The sequence below is a fragment of the Schistocerca cancellata genome, chromosome 1 (genome assembly GCF_023864275.1).
Source record: "Schistocerca cancellata isolate TAMUIC-IGC-003103 chromosome 1, iqSchCanc2.1, whole genome shotgun sequence".
Classification (NCBI taxonomy): domain Eukaryota; kingdom Metazoa; phylum Arthropoda; class Insecta; order Orthoptera; family Acrididae; genus Schistocerca; species Schistocerca cancellata.
The window spans coordinates 534,806,493-534,831,626 of NC_064626.1; the positions used below are offsets into that span (position 1 = coordinate 534,806,493).

A 25,134-nucleotide genomic window follows, 5' to 3' on the forward strand; every position below is an offset into this window, starting at 1 on the left:
ATCGTAATGCGTTGTGTTTGTACTGTTTCCGCAATTGTGTCCAACCGCCGTATGTGGCCTTCACGATTTCAGTTTACACGGTGGTGGACTTTGGACCGATAAGCTACGGATGTTTGGAGCCATAGCTCAAATTCGATGGATCAGTGTAATAAACGTGCTGGTGGCGTCTTGTATTTGAGATTTGTGAAGGAATAGCAGCTTTAAGAAGTCGGACCACCTACCAGCGGCGTTGGCTGAGGGCCGAGAGTGTCACCAGGACGGGGAAGAAATGGCGGAAGCGAGCATTTGCGCCAAAAACGCGAAGCCACGCCAGGTTCCCGGCGGCCGCTGGCAACGCAGTCCCGTGTCCGTGCCCCTGCAGTCGTGCGCCAGCGCAGGGCCCTCTCCCCCACTGCTGCGCCTTCGGCGCCGGCAGGTCGGAAAAACCGCCCGCCGTGGCGGCCGCCGCTTAGCCCAGCAAACGGGCCGGAAACACGGGGGCAGCCGTAGCCGCAGCAGGACACGCCACGCTGGCTGGCGGACGGCCGGCACCGCACGCTCACAGGAGCAGCGTGCGAAGGTCCGCTGAATGCCGCGGATGGACTTCTTACACCCAACAAAAAAGAACACTTCTTCGAATAAATAGCTTCGCCATTCACTGTGCACAAGCGTGGATCCAATGTTCGGTTGAAGAGGATGGGGGAGCGGGGGCGGGGGAGGGGGGCGGCCGCAGGCGAGCTATCTGTTTCACTGTTACTTGCTCTCAAATTTGGTATCATGAAACATAACTTACGACCAACAGTTTTAACACGCCACAATGCCTGTAATTTTTAACAAGATAATGATCTATATGTACATACATACTCCGCTAGCCACCAAGCGGTGTGTGGCGGAGGGCACTATTCGTGCCAAAGTCATATTAAAATTGGCTCTGAGCACTATAGGACTTATCTTCTGAGGTCATCAGTCCCCAGTCAAGGTGGTACATTGCAAAAACCAACGTTGTAGGCTCTGAGCACTGTGGGACTTAACATCTTTCGTCATCAGTCCCCTAGAACTTAGAAGTACTTAAACCTCACTAACCTAAGGACATCACACACAGCCATACCCGAGGCAGGATTCGAACCTGCGACCGTAGCGGTCGCGTGGTTCCACACTGTAGCGCCTAGAACCGCTCGGCCACTCCGGCCAGCATCTCATATTACTCCCATCTGTTCTACTCGCGGATCGCGCGAGCGAAAAGCGACTGTCTGAACGCCTCAGAATGAGCTCTAATTTCCCTTATCTTTGAATTGTGATCACTGCGCGATATGAAAGTTGGTGGTAATAATACATGCTTTACATCCTCGGCGAAGATCGATTTTGGAATTTAGCGAGCAGCCCCTTCCGTTTAGCACGTCATCTGTCTGCAAGTGTGTCCCACTTCATACTTTCTATATGATTTGTAACGCTCCCGCGATGGCTAAGTGTACCAGTCACGAATCTTGCCGCTCTTCTTTGGACTTTCTCAATCTCTTGAATCAGACCGAACTGGTAAGAGTCCCATACAGGCGAACAATACTCTAAGACTGGACGAACCAAAGTATTGTAAGCAATTTCCTTTATTGAAGGACTGCATCGATTCAGAATTCTACCAATAAACCGCAATCTAGAGTTCGCCTTGTGTAACAGATGTGTGATGTGGCATTCGATCCCACACGGAGGCTTACCAGCAATCGTCCTATCCGCGAGGCATATGTAAATGGAACACGAAAAGGAAAAAGTGGTTCTGATACACAAAGTACATGCCACCACATACCGTAAGGTAGCTTGCACAGTGTAAATGCGGATGTGTATACAGGGTGAGTCACCTAACGTTACCGCTGGATATATTTCGTAAACCACATCAAATACTGACGAACCGATTCCACAGACCGAACGTGAGGAGAGGGGCTAGTGTAATTGTTAAATACAAACCATACAAAAATACACGGAAGTATGTTTTTCAACACAAATCTACGTTTTTTTTAAATGGAACCACGTTAGTTTTGTTAGCACATCTGAACATATAAACAAATACGTAATCAGTGCCGTTTGTTGCATTGTAAAATGTTAATTACATCCGGAGATATTGTAACCTAAAGTTGGCGCTTGAAACATTGTCCTCACTTCATTGCAGGGGCCCAAACAGCTGCAACATACATCGCGTTTCTACATAATGATCTGCCAACGTTGCTCGAAAATGTCCCACTGGAAACGCGTCGACGTATGTGGTATCAGCATGATGGTGCACTTGCACATTCCACAATTAACACTAGGCTGACCCTTGACAGGATGTTCGACGGGCGTTTCATAGGACGTGGAGGACGCATAAATTGGCCAGCCCGTTCTCCTGATCTTACACCTCTGGACTTCTTTCTGTGGGGTACGTTAGAGGAGAATGTGTACCGTGATGTGCCTACAACCCCAGAGGATATGAAACAACGTATTGAGGCAGCCTGCGGCGACATTACACCAGATGTACTGCAGCGTGTACGACATTCATTACGCCAGAGATTGCAATTGTGTGCAGCAAATGATGGCCACCACATTGAACATCTATTGGCCTGACATGTCGGGACACACTCTATTCCACTCCGTAATTGAAAACGGAAACCACGTGTGTACGTGTACCTCACCCCTCACGGTAATGTACATGTGCGTCAGTGAAAAAGACCAATAAAAAGGTGTTAGCATGTGGACGTAATGTGCTGTTCCAGTCTCTTCTGTACCTAAGGACCATCACCGTTCCCTTTGGATCCCTACGTAATTCGGTGCTCTCCGATACACACAATCGAACAGCGGAGGAGTGGTACTCAAGCGTCAACTTTAAGTTACAAGATCTCCGGATGTGATTAACATTTTACAATGCAACAAACGGCACAGATTACGTATTTGTTTATATGTTCAGATGTGCTAACAAAACTAACGGGGTTCCATTTAAAAAAACGTAGGTTTGTGTTAAAAAACATACTTCCGTGCATTTTTTTATGGTTTGTAGTAACCAATTACACTAGCCCCTCTCCTCACGTTCGGTCTGTGGAATCGATTCGTCAGTATTTGATGTGGTTTACGAAATATATCCAGCGGTAATGTTAGGTGACTCACCCTGTATAGATGGTTATGGGGCGGTCAGTAGCACGGTCATCAGCGCCCTTGCTGGAGGGCAGGTGGGACGATGTCTGTCGCCATAAATTAAGTTGCTCAAATCTAACCAAACCCATTTATCAATTGTAAAACCGCTCAACGTTCTATTAGAGGTGGGAAAAAAAGGAGTGACTTATTCGTAAAATTTCCATTATTATAGAAAACTACGAAATACGATCAGTGGTATTCGAATAACACTGCCGACAGAAACAAGCAACAAACACATGGAATAAGAATTGGTACAGTACTGCTAAGATGATAACGTCCCTATGGCCGTGCGTCGTGGCATAAGGTACGTGTGCACGTGCACTGAGCAAGACTCGCCCCGAACTTGGTCTATACGGTAGTTTCTCGCTGCCATCGGCGGACGTCTGTCGTACTGCAGGATGACACCAACCCTAGTCTGGAAATACACTACTGGCCATTAAAATTGCTACACCAAGAAGAAATGCAGATGATAAACGGGTATTCATTGGACAAATATATTATACTAGAACTGACATGTGATTACACTTTCAAGCAGTTTGGGTGCATAGATCCTGAGAAATCAGTACCCAGATACCACAGTTCATCAGGAGTAGTGACTGGCGTATTGTGACGAGCCAGTTGCGCAGCCACCATTGACCAGACGTTTTCAATTGGTGAGAGATCTGGAGAATGTGCTGGCCAGGGCAGCAGCCGAACATTTCCAGAAAGGCCCGTACAGGACCTGCAACATGCGGTCGTGCTGAAATGTAGGGTTTCGCAGGGATCGAATGAAGGGTAGAGCCACCGGTCGTAACACACCTGAAATGTAACGTCCACTCTTCAAAGTGCCGTCAATGCGAACAAGAGGTGACCGAGACGTGTAACCAATGGCACCCCATACCATCACGACGGGTGATACGCCAGTATGGCGATGACGAATACACGTTTCCAATGTGCGTTCACCGCGATGTCGCCAAACACGGATGCGACCATCATGCTGCTGTAAACAGAACCTGGATTCATCCGAGAAAATGGCGTTTTGCCATTCGTCGTTGAGTACACCATCGCAGGCGCTCCTGTCTGTGATGCAACGTCCAGGGTAACCGCAGCCATGGTCTCTGATCTGACAGTCCATGCTGCTGCAAACGTCGTCGAACTATTCGTGCAGATGGTTGTTGTCTTGCAAACGTCGCCATCTGTTGACTCAGGGATCGAGACGTGGCTGGACGATCCGTTACAGCCATGCGGATAAGATGCCTGTCATCTCGACTGCTAGTGATACGAGGCCGTTGGAAACCCAGCACGGCGTTCCGTATTACCCACCTGAACCCACCGATTCCAAAAAAATGGCTCTGAGCACTATGGGACTTAACATCTATGGTCATCAGTCCCCTAGAACTTAGAACTACTTAAACCTAACTAACCTAAGGACAGCACACAACACCCAGCCATCACGAGGCAGAGAAAATCCCTGACCCCGCCGGGAATCGAACCCGGGAACCCGGGCGTGGGAAGCGAGAACGCTACCGCACGACCACGAGATGCGGGCACCACCGATTCCATATTCTGCTAACAGTCATTGGATCTCGACCAATGCGAGCAGCAATGTCGCGATACGATAAACCGCAATCGCGATAGGCTACAATCCGACCTTTATCAAAGTCGGATACGTGATGGTACGCATTTCTCCTCCTTACACGAGGCATCACAACAACGTTTCACCAGGCAACGCCGATCAACTGCTGTTTGTGTATGAGAAATCGGTTGGAAACTTTCTTCATGTCAGCACGTCGTAGGTGTCGCCACCGGCGCCAACCTTGTGTGAATGCTCTGAAAAGCTAATCATTTGCATATCACAGCATCTTCTTCCTGTCGGTTAAATTTCGCGTCTATAGCACGTCATCTTCGTGGTGTAGCAATGTTAATGGCCAGTAGTGTATTTTTATGAAGTGACGTAGCAATGAAGCACTATGTTCATTTGCATTAAAGGATTAAGATCTGTCTGCCATATCTATGAAATAGTAAAAAAAGAAGAAAGTTACGGTAACAATAAAAAATAAAAACGCAAGCGTCCGCGTGAAACACCACGGCGCTGTCGTCAAGTATCTCGCGCGTGGACTCGCGCAAAGGCGCTCGACGTCTCGGTGGAGCCGCACTTTCGAACACCAGAAGGGGTCCGCAAGCCTGGCACCATCGTGGCCAAAGACGGCCAAATCCGCGCAGTCTTCGCGCAGATAGTCGGCGACTGCCTTCGACTCGACTGGTGCCACAAGGAGATGGCGGCGAAATACAACATGCCTTCCATCAGGCGTGCCATCATCGACCTGCGTCCCCGAGTCACAGATGCCTACTTTTCATCGGCCACGTTGAATTAGAGGGGGACATGGTCGCCAGAGTTTCGCGAGGGACCTCTCGAAGCTCGGCTCGCAATCCTCTCCTCCAGGGTGCTGATTTCGTGCTGTGGATCGTTCAGGATCTTCGAGAGGATGGCGGCACAGCGCCCAGTGGCCAAGGTCAGCTTTGGGTAGAGTGCTGGTCTTCTCTCCCTGGCTCATGGGGACTATCACAGGAGCAATACCGGGGTTTATTCTTCATAAAAAAACCTGCCAGTTTGGCCTCCTTATATTCGGTCGCTAACCGAAGCGGGTAGTCTAAGGACCTAACAATTTTTTGAATATAGACAGAAACAAAACAAATATGTTCTACACTTCCTGGTCCACTTCCTGTTCGGGACAGTGTCGCAGCTTGCGAATAGTAACTGGTTGACACAGTTTCACTGATTTGCGATGTGTGAATGTAGATTCCGTTTTTTATTGTGGTTTAAAAAAAATATAATCTGGATTTTATGCCTAAGATAACCAGCGCTAGATGAAACATCACTGCACATTTTTCTTTCCATCCGTGTAGGTTTGTGTGAGATGAAAATCTGTGACCTTCCATTTCCCCTACAAATATTTCTAGAAACGGAAAAGGAGTAAAATTCGTGTGTGTGTGTGTGTGTACTGTTCTGCCTCACGTGACTTTTAATTCGGAAGTGGAGCGGAAGAGATCACATCTTTGTGAAACTCACAACTATGCTTCCTACATAGCAGTGTGAGTCATCGCCCTGGCAACGCGCAACAAGTGGACGACATTTTGGAAGAGACTGTCTTTGTAGTAGACTGCATAAATGATGCGCACTAACTATGCATCCCGGTTAACTGCAGTCTGTGCACCAGTTTTACGTTTACGTGGGATCTGTTGGCAAGCGCGGAACTCGCGGACCGCGAAATGCATTCACTGAGCCACATTTCAAGGCTGGCGCTGTTGGGACCCCGCACTGGCCCGGGGTTTATGTGCCGCGGCCCACTACCAGCTGAATGCGTAGCAGAGTCTCCGCGTCTGCTTTGGATCCTGCCTCGTGAAGAAAGTCGAACTGAGTAACACAACTTCGGGCAGATGCCTGCATGAGCAACCACTGTATAATCAAATCCGACTATTTTCGGACTTGCTTGAGACTACCTCGTAAGGAGCCTTTTCTTAGACATATAGCAGAAACCAAACTAGGAGCTGAGACAGCTAAGATAAAAAAGTTAGCGTAACAAATACGAGTGTCAAAACTAGCAGCACAATGGAATCCTAACGCTGCGAGGAAGTCTTAAACGAAAGACGTAAATGACGTATCATGGATTAAACATTTAACAGAGTTGTACAAAGATAACAAATCGCCAGAAAACAAAGAGAGCTGAGATCAATATAAAAGTAATGTATAGTGTAAAGTTTTCACATGCAGAATTAGAAGCTGCTGTATGTCAAATGCAGGAAGTCTGTAGGGTAAGAAAAGGTTTCCATTGAATTACTAATATATGGAGGATATCCATTAACTGAACAATTACCCAAGTTGGTTATTAATGTTGTAACTGGTAATAATACTCCAAATGAATGGAGAACTAGCATTACAATTCTCATGTACTAAATGGAGATAAGAAAGACCCATCCAATTACTGAGACATAAATCTACTGATTTCAGTTTTTAAACTTATAACAATAATAATGAACAGTAAAATAAAAACCACAGAGTAGCATTATGACTTAAGTTCAGGTAGATCATGCACAGATGCATTATTCATTCTTAGACAAGTGACATGTTGTACAGAAAAATACTGAATACAATTGATTTAACAGAAGCTTTCGACAGGATTCAGTTAACAGATGTTTTAAACCTGCTCTAAAATCGCAGGATTCCTTCCAACTTGATAAAAACAATTGAAGACACTTACTTCAACAACTACATCCAGGTGAAAATTGGTTCCAGGGTAACAGGCTACAGCTGCATAGCAGTTAACAGTGGTATTAGACAAGATGACTTTAAGCCCGATTCTTTTTAATATAATCACGGATGACGTGATAAGGAAGGTACTGGCTGGTAGTAGCTATAAAATGGGGAACGAACAAGGGAATGGAAGACTGAAAATCGTAAGAAATAATCACCAGCTGACAAAAGAAATATTGGCCATCGAGGAAAGGATGGAGTGACAACCTCAGGGTAGACTGAGGCACACTGAAGGAAACAGTCTTTACCCTAGGCAGAAAGGAAGAACGAGTTCGAAACAACCTGCTAAACAAAAGAAATTTCCTACAAACCCGACAGACTACACTGGAGCTACTGTTTACAACACAGAATATATAAATTACACAAAATGTTTTCAGTGAAAATGCCATTACCGAAATTAAAAATTAGGTTTCATAATTACCTAAACAAGAAATGATATTCCTAATTTCAGCACCTGTGAAAGCAACCACTAAACTAACGAACCATCGTATCCTAGAATTTAGATCTCTGATTTAAATTTTCTGGAAGAAAAATTTATTGCCCTTAGTCAGTAACATTATGTGCCAAACCATGAGCTTAATACACTTTTAAAAATGGTGGTTCAAAAACATACGCTTTGTATATTGCTTCTGACTAGTGCGAATCGGTTTCCCAGACAATGCAAATTTAGCATTTGCTTGGAAAATTGTTAAGTAATGGAGTCTACGACACAATGTTAATGAAGAAATGAAAGGTAATCAAATAAAATGGCTCTGAGCACTATGAGACTTAACTTCTGAGGTCATCGGTCCCCTACAACTTGGAACTACTTAAACCTAACTAACCTAAGGACATCACACACATCCATGCCCGAGGCAGGATTCGAACCTGCGACCGTAGCGGTCACGCGGTTCCAGACTGTAACGCCTAGAACCGCACGGCCACCCTGGCCGGCGGAAGGTAATCATACTGTTATACATTTCCTATGGTACTTCTGTAATTCTGACGTTTCAAGCAGTTCGAATTATACAAAAGTGATTAGGAATGACTGGATGCAGTGCGGAAGGTTGTTATTTTCCACAAATAAATCTGTTCGGATTATCTTGCTTGACTTGCCATAATCCTGCAGAAGCAATGTAAGTGATTCCATCGCGATTATTAAAATAAGAAATAAAATAAATGCATATTGTGAGACTTTGAACTGTCTCTGAGTGCCACATAATATCAAAACAAGTCAAACGGCTTTCTAGTCTTCCAATAACGCAGACTTATTCACTCGTTTTAAGCTTGAATTCGTACTTCTACAGGTACCAACTCAACGTTCCAACTACGAGGGAGCATCAGTGTCGCCATCTCATCTGTCCACAACGGACTCGCATTCGGGAGGACGACGATTCAGTCCCGCGTCCGACCATCCTGATTTAGGTTTTCCATGATTTCCCTAAATTGCTTCAGGCAAATGCCGGGATGGTTCCTTTGAAACCCGATGGGAACGATGACCTCGATGTCTGGTCCCCTCCCCCAAATCAACCAACCGACATATCTTGTCTGCCAATGGCGCTATTTGGATACGGTATGGCAGCTTCCAAGACCTTGTAGCTATTACTTCCGAAATGAAGTAGCTCTGTAAATGACATCATCCTATTCCAGTCTGCCCACCAAGAAAAACTCTTTGACAGCACCGGAAACTCCACTAGGCTCTCCGCATCGAATTCAGACATGCGGAGGCCGGCCCAAGTGGCCGTGCGGTTCTAGGCGCTGCAGTCTGGAACCGCGAGACCGCTACGGTCGCAGGTTCGAATCCTGCCTCGGGCATGGATGTGTGTGATGTCCTTATGTTAGTTAGGTTTAAGTAGTTCTAAGTTCTAGGGGACTAATGACCTCAGAAGTTGAGTCCCGTAGTGCTCAGAACCATTCAGACATGCGGACCACTCAGCTAGGGGAACAGACTGTTGTTAGACATACAGTTAAGATGTTCTTCGAAATTTATTCGCTGACTGCGAAATCCTTGACATCTGCTGTGTTAGATATAGATCTACTACCCAATAGTGGCATATGAAAATTTATTGAAGTTAGCACGGATAGCCGAAATGGTTAATGCGACCGCTCGCGGTAAGCGAGAAATCCAGGTTGGAGTCCTGGTCCGGCACAAATTTTCATATGTCCGCTCGCGGTAAGCGAGAAATCCAGGTTGGAGTCCTGGTCCGGCACAAATTTTCATATGTCAATATTAGGTAGTATATCTACACTTAATGCAGCTGAAGCCAAGAAGTCGGCGAATTAATTTCTAAGTATTTCGTAAACTGTGGAACGTCAATAGTTATAGTAATTATCCTATATTCGGGAGGATTCAACCCTTCCGATATTCGGCAAAAAGAGCAGATAGCCGGCCAGTGAACTGGAATCCGTGTTTCGAAGAAAACTGGTTTGTTCTTTTTAACTACCGCGACACATCATTCCGTGTTGGGTCTAAGATTTACGTTAGTCTCGCCCTGTTCTGATACTCGAAGATCTCAATAAATGTTGTGTCGTTTTCAGCCTTTTGAAAAGCACCTGGACGGCTGTTGAGTTAATGTCGCGAGTTATTTAATCAATAAGTTTCTTATGTGGCACCAAGAAGAAGGGCGACTAGATTACGTTTCAGGCGTTCCGATCGAAAAAATTCTAAGGAATCTTTGGGTCGGTAACTAGGGAAGTCCACCACGACAGTCCTTAGCTTTTATGTGCGTGGATAATTCGTACAGTAAAAACGTTAGCGAACAGACCGCACGCAGCTGTTACGTGGCTGCCCGAGAGGCATTCTCTGTCTTCGGTATGCCGTTAAGACTTTAATACTGGCGGCCTACTCACGTAATGGATGTCAACATTCGTGGTAATGAAGTCGGTCACCGCACTCAGATGTAGGCTGACATTATGGGATTTATGCAATCCGCAAATTTTAGGAACTGCAATATTCATCGCAGACTCTGCTGTCTGTGGCGAAGATGTAATGAATGCCGACAGAGCGCATTAGCACTGCCCAATATACAGGGGGAGCGACGCACAATTGACTAGAAAAACACACTGTGATATTCGAAGTGCGTAGTCAATACTTAACGGCGTCAAATATTTTCTTGATCCGCTATATCATTTTAGAAAATTGACGTGTTAAACAGTTATTCTACATATTACCAACATAAACATTCGTATCGATTCACAGAAAAATCTACCGTTGTGAAATACCTCCCCATGTAGTCAACGCAATTTTTCGGTTCCAGACAACCTTCATGATTCGCAGTCTAGTGGATGCACATATATAAATGATACACGCATGTATTACGAGTACCTTTTGTTTACTTTCTCAGTAAATGACTAAGACATCAAACCTACTCCTTTACAGTCTTATTTGTGATTGCACAAGTTAATGTTTTAGCGCTTGCTTGCAGTGTCAACCAAAACTGCGGTGGTTATTTTGAGAAACCTGAAACTATGCGAAACGCCCTGATTTATTTTCACAGCCTCTGCGACTGAAATCAATACGAGGAAACAGTCACCATTCCTAATCCTAATATACTCCACTAATGCAGTAGTTCGCCAACTTCGTCCTGTACGAAAAGTCACTTTTCCCCGCAGCTTTTATTAGTTGCACAAGTTGACGACAATGCCCTAATACACTTTCGTACATCATAAATTTAAGATTGCAGTCGCAATATTTTGAATGATTTCTAATATTTTTATTTTAGTGAAAATCTAAACTGTTGATCACTTCTTTCCAGGCATTTCAAAAAGTAAGTGCTTTTTTATGAAAAATTACAAATGTTCTTTTTAAAACTGTACGCACACCGTTTTCGCTCTCTTTAAATAACGATAATGTATAAATAGTTTTATGGCTCAAAGTAAAACTATATACAAATAATTTATTAACGTTTTAAGTTCTCACACGGAGCTCAAATAAATATCATAATGAAACGATGCTCAACTATTCAGAATATGTGTATTTTACTGTAATACACTACTTAAAGTTACATGAGATAAATTTGTCAGTTGATTAAATTTCTTTCCCTCAAACAGAGGTTAGCAGAACGTGGCGAGGTGCTGGAAATCGCTACTCTTCGTGGAGAGAAATAATTTCTTGTGCCATAGCACGTTTCAAGAAACGAGCCTACCAATCAATCACTATGAACAAACAATTTAATGTCTCTTGCAGATTCAACAGCAGGATGCAAAAAAAAAAAAAGAGCAGCTTCACATAACTTTTGTTTATTCCATGCATTTGCCCACAGAGTTGTGTTTCAAAATATTTCAGGGTACTGAAATTCCATCCTCAGCCATCTTCGGAGGCCACGAATAATCGAAGTTGAAAGTTGTGTGCCATCAATGGTCATGTAATGAAACAGTGCCACAGAAGCGTATATTAGTCAATTATTGCTTTGATAACAATCACTAATCCTTGTGGTAACACCTTTCATTTAGAAAACTTTTATGAGTGAAAAACTGCGTTCTTACTGATTTTAGAGACTTGCTCAGATTCTCGATGTGTATGCGATTAAAGTCGTGAGCACATTCCCATGTTATGAATGCGAGCAGAAAGACCTCTTCAAGTGTGTAATGGAAGATTACTGTGTGAGGGTAGTAGTGCTATCAGTACAGATATTAGTGGTAGTACATTTAGGTTGCAGTTTCATAAATGAATTACCGTAAACAACAAAATTCATAGTCATTTGACCTAGCGGAAGCTGTGAACATATTAACTTCTAAATATTGGAGAGAAAATGGACGCGACCACAAGGATTCATACAGAGTTAAAACGAAGGAAGAGAGAAAACAAAAGAAAAGAAATTAACGAAGCGGCACAAAGGGGAAAGAGCTGCAAAGGCCTTCAGCTTCTCAGTGGAATAAAAACAAGGGGGTTAACGAGGTCGCGTAAAAAATGTCTGCAACTGCTATAGCGCGCCACTAATTTACGACTTCAGTTTAATCTTTACGCTTCCTACGCATTTCTTTCCTCGGTGGTCGGTGAGCATTACTCTATCCTATCGTGTATGAACTCTTGGGCTCCATCCTCTTAGGACACGTACTCAGCAATTATCAGTCTAGTACAGCGGTCGTCAAACCACTGCCAGAGTGCCGATGCGGCGTGTAACCCGCGGTTCTCGGCCGTATTTTACAATAGTATGAATACAGCAACTTAAAACAGAATCCAAAAACAAAAGCTAATATTAAGAGCTTTGGGAAAGGTTTTTTTTCCTCCTCAGTAAGAAACAAAAATACTTACAGAGAAAATAATAAATTTTAAGATGTGCTTCATTTTAATTCACTTGGGTGAAATCGGCCGCGAGCTAAGCAAAGTTAGCTACTTGCCTCAGGGGCAGATGCAGACGGATATGCAGTGCCGCCAGAGTTGGAGGATGTCAGAGGGGGCATGTTTCATTGTTTGCCATTCCAGCGCTGACAATTCACAGGCGTATGTGCCTCGTACCGATCAGCTGCTATGGTATAATATGTAAACGGAAGTACCATGAATAAATTTTGAAAGCATTACTGGAAATTAACAGCGATCTGATGTGTTGTCGTTATTGTGGTCTTCAGTCCAGAGAATGGTTTGATGCAGCTCTCCATGCTACTCTATCCTGTGCAGGCTTCTTCATCTCCGAGTAACTACTGCAACCTACATCCTTCTGAATCTGTTTAGTGTATTCATGCCTCGGTCTCCCTCTACGATTTTTGCCTTCCGCGCTTCCCTCCAGTACTAAATTCATGATCCCTTGATGCTTCCTAACGTGTCCTACCAACCGATCCCTTCTTCCCGATCCCTTCTTCTAGTCAAGTCATGCCACAAACTCCTCTTCTCCCCAATTATATTCCGTACCTCCCCATTACTTACGTGATGCATTCTTCTGTAGCACCACATTTCGAAAGCTTCTATTCTCTACTGCCTAAACTATTTATCGTCCATGTTTCACTTCCATACAAGGCTACACTCCATACAATCGTCTGATAGATAATTAAAATACTAATCGGTATTGATCGCAATGATGTATTGAAAACTAAAAGTCAACGTTATAATGGTAACCGGTTTCAATTTTATCAAAAATCATCTTCAGACCACGTCTCTTCAGATGGTGAGCAGAGACGACGCCAAAGCACTGGTACGTGTCGGAGGACAACATTGGTAATATGGATTCGTGAATGCGCTTTCTATAGAGACGGTCGTCTTCAAATACGGTAAATATTTTTAGCAAGGATTATGGAATTAAATTAAGGGTGCTGTAAAACAACGCAGTGAGTAGAAGAAAAACGACATTAAAAATTTTATTAAATATTTGTCATCGTATTCATACTACATAATGCAGTTAAATGTACGAACAATTACTGCTACTAACAGTGACTGCCAACCCCGTCAATTGACGGTACGCGAAAATTTCGATAGACTGCCGATCCTGAGATGTGGCGACGTAGAGCTTCTCCTGTTTTTAAATATGGATCCACAAATGATGACACGCTCGATTGATCTTCATTGTGTTGCGAAGTTTCTAAAACAGCCATTTGTTGTATGAAGCCAAGTTGTTGGAGGGAGACAGCTGTTCGTTCTGATAAGTAAAGAAACGACATGGCTCCACGCTGTCTTACAGAGGGCGAAATTTTACGTAAGCTGGAGGATGATTTTGTTGAAAATATGAGTGAGGATGACGATACCGACGATTCAGACGATGACATTGACTTTGAGCAAAGTTTGTTGAAACGTTGCATTCTTTTCTGATGTTTCTTCGTTATTTGAATCTTGAAACATTGTAAGAAAAAACACTAAACACCATTCCAGCGAGTGTGAAGTAGCCATGTGCAACACGTCTTGTTTCAGAGAGTTTCACATAAAAAATTATAACAAATGTTTTCTTCTGGCATTTTTCAGCAGCAGATATGTTTCAACAAATTCATGACACTTGGCTGGATTAGAAAAATACATTAATTGTTGCATGTTTCGGTCAACGAACATCAACTGGCACCTGAATCAACGTTAGAAAACAGAAATGACAATAAAACCTCAATGTACAAAATGCCACAAAGACACGAAATACAAAAACGTAGCTTGCGAAAAAATGGCTACTACAAGTCACAGGTCGATCATGCTGAACCATGCAGTCGCATTAACTGTCAATTTCATGGGTAATGATACACAAGGAAAATAATTTTCACACGTCATCAATCTTCCTTTTACACATACAACGGAAAACTTGCCATAAGTAGTTAGGACATAGCATGAGTTCTTTGACATGTGACTTGCAGTAGCCAATTTTTCATAAGTTATTTTTTTGTATTTCGTTTATTTATGATCTTTTTTTGTATTGGGGTTATGTTGTCATTCATGTCTTCTAACGCTTGTTCAGGCGCCAGATATTGCTCGTTGACCGACAGGGTAGAAAATTAATAAATTGAAGACATGTGCGGAAAAACGGGTTAACCCTCCAATGTAAAAGCTTAGAGAAGGTGTTGCCGTCTGTTGCTGGGTACGGGAACTGTCAAAACTAACATTGGCCTCACTCCTAAATACATTAATGTGCAAGAAAAGTAACAGTTTGTATGTACTCCAGAAGTAGTAGTTTCGAGATTTCATAAAAGGTTAGTACCACATTTAAATGTTCTCCAGTGATTTTTTTTAAGAAAAAAATTTGCGTAGCCGCCAATCGAAATGTTAATCAATTAATCATCTGTTTACACAGAACAACACTTCGTTAGGTAATTACAGTGTCTCAGCTTTGGTTTAGCTAAGGGTGGCAGCAACCTGAAACAGAGAACAGTCGACATGAAGAGTTCCGAATGACGCCGACTTTTAACGAGCAGTACTAGGGGGACCGACGGCCTTGCTATAGCTAGTCTACTAGGGGTTCATAACACACAAATTAGTATAGATTATCAATTACTAATGAGAGTGGTACATATACGGTCCGAAGTACCGCCGCACAATGCTAGTACTGGTTCTTGAGCAAAAAAGTTTGACGACCACTGGTACAATGTGTTTGCAATGCGCTATACACATTTTCTACTGTCGTTAAGTGTGCAGTTACAGTATATAACTTTACTATTAGATGCTGAGAGATGGGAATGAATACTCTGAAGATATCACGTAGTCCTTTTACTGTTTCCAACGATCTTGTGTTTTCTAATACTAGTATTTCGAAGACTACAAGCAGATGCTTGAGTCAGTGGTAGAAGCAATATCGCTGAGTAAAAAGCTGTTTCTTCCTGATTAGCTAAATTGAGCGATTAAATGCACCATATTTCGCGTGCCACTGAGAGAAACGCGGAATATAAGAAGATTTTTAAGCTGGCTAGTAACTGATAATGTTTGGCTGTATTGTAGGAGGTACCATCAACACTTACATATAGGTGTCGTCGCACATCACGAAGGAAATGGCTCGTGCCTCTTCTATTATGAACTACATTATATGTTATCGAAATATCGAGCGAGATTGTGTAGTTGTTTGGAGTCCTACGTCAGTCAAAACACGACCATCGTCGTAACTTTCTAAATTAACTTTATTTGTTGGCTGATGCTTGCACAAGTTTCTTAAAAAGTTTCATGGTGTCTATCAGTGCCATCTTAGGTGAGCAAAATACTATTATCATCATACAGAAGCTATTTTTTGGTCAAGTTGATTGCATTAACTTCTTTCACTTTTGGTTTCAGGAAACCCTCCCTCACGTCTGTAATGTTAATTATCTGACACTGTTTCGGTAGTCGGTTCGAATACTTGTGACGGAAGAACTGCAAGAGAAGGAGATCTGGTGCGGTAATGTTGCTTCTCACCTGATTTTATGCCAATGTCCTGGATAGAAATCCAAACTTCTCCACAGTGACTAATGAGGGCACTTGAAACTGTTGGAGCTGATCATTCCATCAACTGTCAACAAGAGTTCGGTAGTCGTCATGGTGCCATTCAATAGGAGCAGCCTAAGCACTGGCACACGTTTTCACCCTCTTCTGCATTTCTCTCCCTGACTGAGATTCAGACCATAACCTCTACATCCTTACATTTGTCCTCTAGCCATCCCTGCTTAGCCATTTTGCACTTCCTGTCAATCTCATTTTTGAGACGTTTGTATTCCTTTTTGCCTGCTTCATTTACTGCATTTTTATATTTTCTCCTTTCATCAATCAAATGCAATATTTCTTCTGTTACCCAAGGGTTTCCACTAGCCCTCGTCTTTTTGCCTACAGTATTTGATCCTCTGCTGCCTTCACTATTTCATCCCTCAAAGCTACCCATTCTTCTTCTTCTTCTTCTGTATTTCTTTCCCCCATTCCTGTCAATTGTTCCCTTATACTCTCAAAGAAACTCTGTACAACCTCTGGTTCTTTCAGTTTATCCAGGTCCCATCTCCTTAAATTCCCACCTTTTTGCAGTTTCTTTAGTTTTAATCTACAGTTCATAACCAATAGATTGTGGTCAGAGTCCACATCTGTCGCTGGAAATGTCTTACAATTTAAAATCTGGTTCCTAAATCTCTGTCTTACCATTATATAATCTATCTGATACCTTTTAGTATCTCCAGGGTTCTTCCATGTATACAACCTTCTTTCATGATTCTTAAACCAAGTGTTAGCTATGTTTTAGATATACAGGGTGTTTATAAATTAGTTATACAAAAGTAACCTGTAATTATGAAGAGGGTAAATACCTTGTAGAAATGTGTGATGCGGGACTGAACACCGTATATCTTCGTTTTATTTTTGTCTAACAATGTTAGTTCCCGATGTTGCCACTAGGTGGCATGCGCGACTAAGTTACTCCAAAGTAGTTATGGAGTCGTATAACGGTGCAGAGCGTGCGCAGCGTTGTTTACAGTTTCATGAATCCAATCCGCTAATACATTTCCGAGACAGTTCAGTTATAAATATCGCAATCCACCGACTCAAAAACAAACTGTTATTAATTGGTACAATCGTTACACCGAAACAGGCTATGTATCAAATAGAACGCTTGGTCAGGATCGGTAACTACCATATCGTACCTGGACATGGCTGAATATTATCTAATTTATTATTTTCCAACAAGATGACGCGCCACCACATTATCATCGTGAAGTTGTCGTGTATTTCCGTACGAAGGAGCCGAATTGGATAGGACGTGGTGCAAGAATACCCTGGCCACCACGATCGCCTGATTTAACCCCAGTAGAGTTCTGTGTATTGGGTTACATTAAAGACTGTTTATTCGTCCGCTTCCGGGTGATGTCGACGAGCTGCGACAACGGATAACACAAGCAGTTGCCACCATAAATCAAGACTTGCTTCATAGGATTTGGCAGAAAACTGATAACAGATGGGGCATTTGTTAAGAAAGGTGCCCCCATTGAACACTTGTAAACAGAACTTGAAGAGAGATGTCACTGAGTGCTGTACCTAGCATTTCTGCAAGTTATTTACCTTTTTCGCAATTGAACGTTAGTTTTCTATAAATAATCTATAAACACCATGTGCTAAGTCACATATAATTTATATGCTTCCTCCATTTTGTTGCAGTTTCATGTTGGCAGTAATATATGTATGTCGCACGTTCATTACAATAGCATGTGTAATTGTTAAAAGGCATCCACCTGTGGTTAGTGTTTATAACATAAACCGTGACGCCGAGTAGACGATTTATTTTATTTGTGACGTGGAGAATTATGAAATGTACACTGTTATACTTTACGTGTTTGACAATTAAAGAGGAAAGTACAGGCGAAACATGGTAAGGAAACTTTCGAATTAATACGGCAAGTGGTTACAAAAAGTAGCGACAGCCTGTAGGAAATTATGATTAGGCATCAACTTTTTAGGGAAGAGGACGAACAGTTTTTATATTGCAGATGATGACTTTGTACCATGCCAGCGATATCGTCATTTATGTAAAGCATAGACAACTTTTTTACACGCTCTTATGTTTGTTATGCTGTTTCATTGACAGTTTAAAATATAAATAAAACACAAAGAAACCAGTCATTAAAATTAAATTTTCTTTTCATTTACGACGCGTTTCAGAGCCTTCGATCCATCAGCACACTGAACTTCCAGTATTTAGTTCAGGGCCTTAGTTCAGGGCCATTGCTCCCAAGAAACCAACAATGAAGAAATACATACATGCAGTCCTTTTGTTAAGCTCAAATTTAGTGCTCTTTGGCAATGTTCACAACAAAGTTGCATAGGACATCGTTGGTTTCAAATGGTTCAAATGGCTCTGAGCACTATGGGACTTAACATCTTACGTCATCAGTCCCCTAGAACTTAGAACTATTTAAACCTAACTAACCTAACGACATCACACACATCCATGCCCGAGGCAGGATTCGAACCTGCGACCGTAGCAGTCCCGCGGTTCCGGACTGCAGCGCCTAGAACCGCAAGGCCACCTCGTTGGTTTCCAGAGGTAATGTACCTTAGGCGAGTACTGATAAACTGTCACTTAAACAAAGCACAGGACATGCGTCATAAACATAAATAACTTCGTGAATAGTTACGTTGTTATATATACTATTTCGTAGATGCCGTTGTCGATTTCCACGTGTCATTGAGAATTCACAAGTGACTTCTTATTGAACACTTCTTATTAAACCTGAGTTCAAGTAACGTGTTTCCAAGGCTAACTTTCCCATGTTTGTCGCCCACCTCATCAACAGCGGTTCTTGCTGCATAACATTACGAAGGTTTAAATTTCATTAGGCGATAACCAGCCTCCCACAAATGTTACCACTGCCTCGACAGTACTGGTCAGCAGAACTATGATCACGAAGTCGTGTGCTCACAACGTCAACGGTCTATAGTCCATAAGTGACGTAACCCACAATGTTACAAGAATATTTTTCAGACACAATGAGCAATAAATTACCTTTGTAATGAGCAGTTAGCCTGCACTGCTCAGGCACTCGCGCCAACCGCACTGCCGCCGTCAACGCGCGCGCACCACGATCAACTGCCAATACGGATCAATTCTAGGGGCGTTGTTAGAGACAAGCCGACGACCCACGAAATGATTCGGACTGTTCATACCTTATTTTACAAAAGCTATAGTAACTACATTTCAGTTAAGTGCTGCCTAATGAGCTCACTGAAGAGAGATATTTCATTCTTCTGCAAATTATTATGTGACGTCTTGTTTAATTAATAAATAGTACTGAGGTTACAGGTTTTGGCGCAATAGCCGTAGCCCATTAGCTAATCAAAGGTTACCGGTGATCGTACGATCTTTCCCTCACCAATTTGATTCATACTGACAAGATATGTAAGGCACGATTAAGGCTTCCACATACACTCCTGGAAGTTGAAATAAGAACACCGTGAATTCATTATCCCAGGAAGGGGAAACTTTATTGACACATTCCTGGGGTCAGATACATCACATGATCACACTGACAGAACCACAGGCACATAGACACAGGCAACAGAGCATGCACAATGTCGGCACTAGTACAGTGTATATCCACCTTTCGCAGCAATGCAGGCTGCTATTCTCCCATGGAGACGATCGTAGAGATGCTGGATGTAGTCCTGTGGAACGGCTTGCCATGCCATTTCCACCTGGCGCCTCAGTTGGACCAGCGTTCGTGCTGGACGTGCAGACCGCGTGAGACGACGCTTCATCCAGTCCCAAACATGCTCAATGGGGGACAGATCCGGAGATCTTGCTGGCCAGGGTAGTTGACTTACACCTTCTAGAGCACGTTGGGTGGCACGGGATACATGCGGACGTGCATTGTCCTGTTGGAACAGCAAGTTCCCTTGCCGGTCTAGGAATGGTAGAACGATGGGTTCGATGACGGTTTGGATGTACCGTGCACTATTCAGTGTCCCCTCGACGATCACCAGTGGAGTACGGCCAGTGTAGGAGATCGCTCCCCACACCATGATGCCGGGTGTTGGCCCTGTGTGCCTCGGTCGTATGCAGTCCTGATTGTGGCGCTCACCTGCACGGCGCCAAACACGCATACGACCATCATTGGCACCAAGGCAGAAGCGACTCTCATCGCTGAAGACGACACGTCTCCATTCGTCCCTCCATTCACGCCTGTCGCGACACCACTGGAGGCGGGCTGCACGATGTTGGGGCGTGAGCGGAAGGCGGCCTAACGGTGTGCGGGACCGTAGCCCAGCTTCATGGAGACGGTTGCGAATGGTCCTCGCCGATACCCCAGGAGCAACAGTGTCCCTAATTTGCTGGGAAGTGGCGGTGCGGTCCCCTACGGCACTGCGTAGGATCCTACGGTCTTGGCGTGCATCCGTGCGTCGCTGCGGTCCGGTCCCAGGTCGACGGGCACGTGCACCTTCCGCCGACCACTGGCGACAACATCGATGTACTGTGGAGACCTCACGCCCCACGTGTTGAGCAATTCGGCGGTACGTCCACCCGGCCTCCCGCATGCCCACTATACGCCCTCGCTCAAAGTCCGTCAACTGCACATACGGTTCAAGTCCACGCTGTCGCGGCATGCTACCAGTGTTAAAGACTGCGATGGAGCTCCGTATGCCACGGCAAACTGGCTGACACTGACGGCGGCGGTGCACAAATGCTGCGCAGCTAGCGCCATTCGACGGCCAACACCGCGGTTCCTGGTGTGTCCGCTGTGCCGTGCGTGTGATCATTGCTTGTACAGCCCTCTCGTAGTGTCCGGAGCAAGTATGGTGGGTCTGACACACCGGTGTCAATGTGTTCTTTTTTCCATTTCCAGGAGTGTATGTAAACAGAAAGACGCAACTCTCGACCGCTTTCGAGAAAATCGAGTTCGAAAATTTTACTCGTATTTAAATGTTTTGTAAGGTCATTAGTACTCATGAACTCTGCAAAAAATGTTCAAATGTGTGTGAATTTCTAAGGGACCAAACTACTGAGGTCATCGGCCCCTAGACTTACACACCAGTTAAACTAACTTATGCGAAGAACAATACACACAACCATGCCAGAGGGATGACTCGAGGGAGGGGTCGCGCAATCGTGACATGGTGCCTCTAACCGCACGGCAACTCTGCAGCAGAGAGTGTTATACGCTTTTTTTTTCAGGAGCGCGAGATCCATGTATCCGATGATCCGGCCTGCACTTTTTTTTCTTCCCACATAATTATGACTGTGCGTGATATCATTACTGAATGATTCATTCATTATTTGCAAAATATTTATCGTGGAAAAAGCAGAAAAAGTTTTTCGTAATGAGGCTGGAAAAAATGGATACACAACAACTTTCAAAAAAAAAAAAAAAATACAGTGTAGACATTGTATTTATATTATTTTATCTACATTGGCAAGTACGATGTGTAGCCTACAGAGCATTGTACGAATCAGGATGGTATCAACAATAGAAATAAGGAAAACAATAATTATTGCGACGTACAGCAATTGTAATGAACGCCGAATCTTTGCATGCGATTGGTTTTTTTCAATGTGTCTGCTGCAAAACAAACTTGGGTTACATTCGTAAGCAGTGCTCGGTCATCAAACAATTTCGTGGCGTACCACACATATCGGTTGTTAGAATTACGTGGAAATGAAATGCTAGTAAAAAAGAATACAGGAAGAGAGATTCGCTCCACAGACCTCGCGCTTATGTGGTTGGCTGCTGAGTCGTTTATTACTAGCGACCATACGAAGTATTTAAGCACGCTTAAGACGTTCAGATCCGATTTTCTCGGAAACAGTTGAGAGTTGCGTCTTGCTATTTACATACGTTAAAGTCCTATTTGTGATCTGCAAGGCCTGTCAGTATGAATCAGGTCGGCGAGGGAAGTTCGTCCGGCTCTCTTGTTAGCGTTCTCCATTGCTTCCACGTCAGCTAAAGGCAGCAGCTCGCCAAACCGTACTGCCGTGGGCAAACCTACACATTATGGTCAGTCTCCTCTATGGTCACAAACACCGGCCATTTTTGTGTGGCGTCAGTTGCCTGCTATAGCACGTAACATGTTTTGGATGACATAAAGCAATCGTGGCTGCAGAAGACAGTAACGTTACAACATAGGCGACACTTTTTTTCGCTCCTTTTATAAGAGCTGCAGACGTTGCGGTGTCGGCCGGCGCGCGGCCAGCCGTCCTCGGCGGAGCGCCTTACAAGGCAGCCCCAGCCTGGCATTAATCCGAGGGCTCCGGATTCGGCCCGACCGCCCCGGGATCGCGGCTTCCAGCAAATGCCAGCTGGGCTGCGGCGACCAGCCTTGTGCTCAAAGGTCAGCGCGGCTCGGCAATTACCGCCGGCCCGCCTCCGCCTATAAAGCGCAGGCCCGCCAGCGATCGGCCTCACGTACGGCAACTACTCGCAGATACGAGTATACGTCACCTCTCTCTAGTAATCGAGAAAAGCGCCGCTACGAAAGGAGAGCGTGGCCTCTCAGGAGAGCCGACAAATTATTATCTTTCATACTTTAAGGGCGCATGGCATTTAGTTTTAGGTTACGCTACTGTCCCCTAAACACACACACACACACACACACACACACACACACACACACACACGGGGCGGGTCGCATATGGCACAAACACCACTTATTTCGTGGGCGGTTAAAGGTATCGAAACGTGGTTTTCAGCAAATGACAGTACGCAGAAAGAAACGTGATTTTGCTGTATGTTTAATCCTCTTCACTGCTGTATCGTCGAGACTGATGGTCTAGCGATAAAGTACTTGCCTAGATACCCGAAGGTCGCCGCATCGAATCGCGACCATACCGCAACACTTCAATCTTAAATCTGGCGTTCCCTCTCAATGATGTATTCGCTAGGAACGACACGAGATCCGGGTTCCATGTTTCACTGTAGATCCATTGTCCCCGGCAGGATTATTGGTAGGTATAAGTATGTATGGTGTAGAAGCAAGTGATGATCTTGTCTTCATCTCGTCACGGAGATGCTACCCCTGTCGCCGCATCCCGCATCTTTGTTGCTAAACGCCTCAATCACACCGTTCTTCTTCATCCCTCTACTCTGCACCGCTTCTGGATACCACTTAGCAACACTTTTCGTGCTCTTCCTTTTCTTCCCCTTTCAGGAAATTGCCGCGAAATTACTCTCTTGGGCCATCTCTCCTCAACCATTCATTTGACATGCCCAAACCATCCAAGCTGTTTTTCTTCTGTTCTGTTGTAATACTATAATGAATCTCCGTCCATGCCCAAACTGTCTTTCTTCTGTTCTGTCAGTAACACTATAATGAGTCTCCGACCTTCCTCTTATTTCCTTATAGTGGTCAATTTCGTAAGTTCTAGACACTCTTCTCAAGTGATCCATTTATAAAGCTCTTAGTTTCTTTTTATTTCTTTCTGTGAGCTCCAGCACTCACTCCCATAGCCTGTTATTGCTACGACGATGGATTTGTATAATTGAATTTTAACTTTTAATCTCATTTTTCAGGACTAAAACTGAAGGACATCTTTCAGATAGCCGCCCTCTCCTGCCCCATCCGTTGTTGGATACCTCTGTCACATCTTCCATCATGTGATGAGATACTACCTAGGTACTTAAACTCTTTAGACAGACTAAAATAAGATGTCCGCCAGTGTCCAAATTATTTCCCTCGTCTCCGCAGCATAGATGTTCCGTCCTCTCACAATTTTCAAACCCTACTTTTTATACTCTTCCAACAACTTCCTAGCATGTACGAGGGTTGACTGAAAAGTAATGCCTCCACTTTCGTAACTCTTCAACAGTTCGCAGCATTGGTATGTGGCAGGTACTGGATTGTTCCGTAGCCTCTTCTCTACAGCTCCAGTTGGTGGGAAGCCTTAGCATTGAAACCGTGGTGTTGTTACAGTGTAAAGTGTGGAACCTTCGCAGACGGTCGGTCAATGCGATGTAAGCAACGTGCAGTCACTGAATTCTTGACAGCACAAGGTGTCACCCCAAAGGAGATTCATCGCAGAATTAAAGCAGTTTATGGTGATTGTGTTGATGTGAGTACAGTGCGTCGTTGGGCGAGTACGTCTAAAGATGTTGAGACAGGAACATCTAACCTGCGTGACAAACAAAGTGTTAGATGTCCTGTGACAGCAACCACCGAGTTTCACAAGCGAAATGCTGACAGACTGATTCAGGACGATCGTCGTATCACTCGGAGAGAAATTGCAAGCACAATCGGCATTTCACAAGGACGGGTGGGTCACATTATTGCTTTGCTTGGCTACCGGAAGATCTGTGCACCACAGCAAAACTCAGACACTGAATCTCACCACCGTTACGCATCCTCCATACAGTCCAGATATAGCACCGTCTGACTTCCATCTGTTCCCGATAATAAAAGACGATCTGCGGGGACATAATCATGCTTCTGATGAAGACATTGAGAGAACTGCGAGACTGTGGTTGCGGAAACAGTGTGTCGACTTCTTCCGTGACGGCTTCAGAAAACTTGTTCACCGTTGCCGGAAATGTATCCAATTGACTGGTGATTATGTCGAAAAGTGAATATTGGTAATTAAAGATCACATTCTAAGGATTGTTTGTGCGTCTGATTTACTAAAATATTACTATCCAAACCCAATTAACGAAGGTGGAGGGAGGCATTACTTTTCATTCAACCCTCGTAATATAATATACTCATCATTGGCTGCAATGACCTGATCATCATCACATAAAAGTGTGTACATGCGCTGGTTCCCTACTCCAGTCTCCATGCCCATACACTTTCCACACCATAAACCCAGTGTCTTCTGCACATACGAAAAATGTGCGAGACAGACAGCAAAAGGTTGTCCTGCAGTGTCCACAGACAGGACCATGGAAAGTGGGCGTGCCACAGTGTT

At 44.0% G+C, this 25,134-nt stretch overlaps 1 protein-coding gene across 1 annotated transcript in view; it reads right to left on the minus strand.

Moving 5' to 3' along the window:
- The window catches only part of LOC126179459 (ankyrin repeat domain-containing protein 29), a 597,930-nt gene that overhangs the window by 498,900 nt on the left and 73,896 nt on the right, over nucleotides 1–25,134 (minus strand). The window lies entirely within an intron of this gene.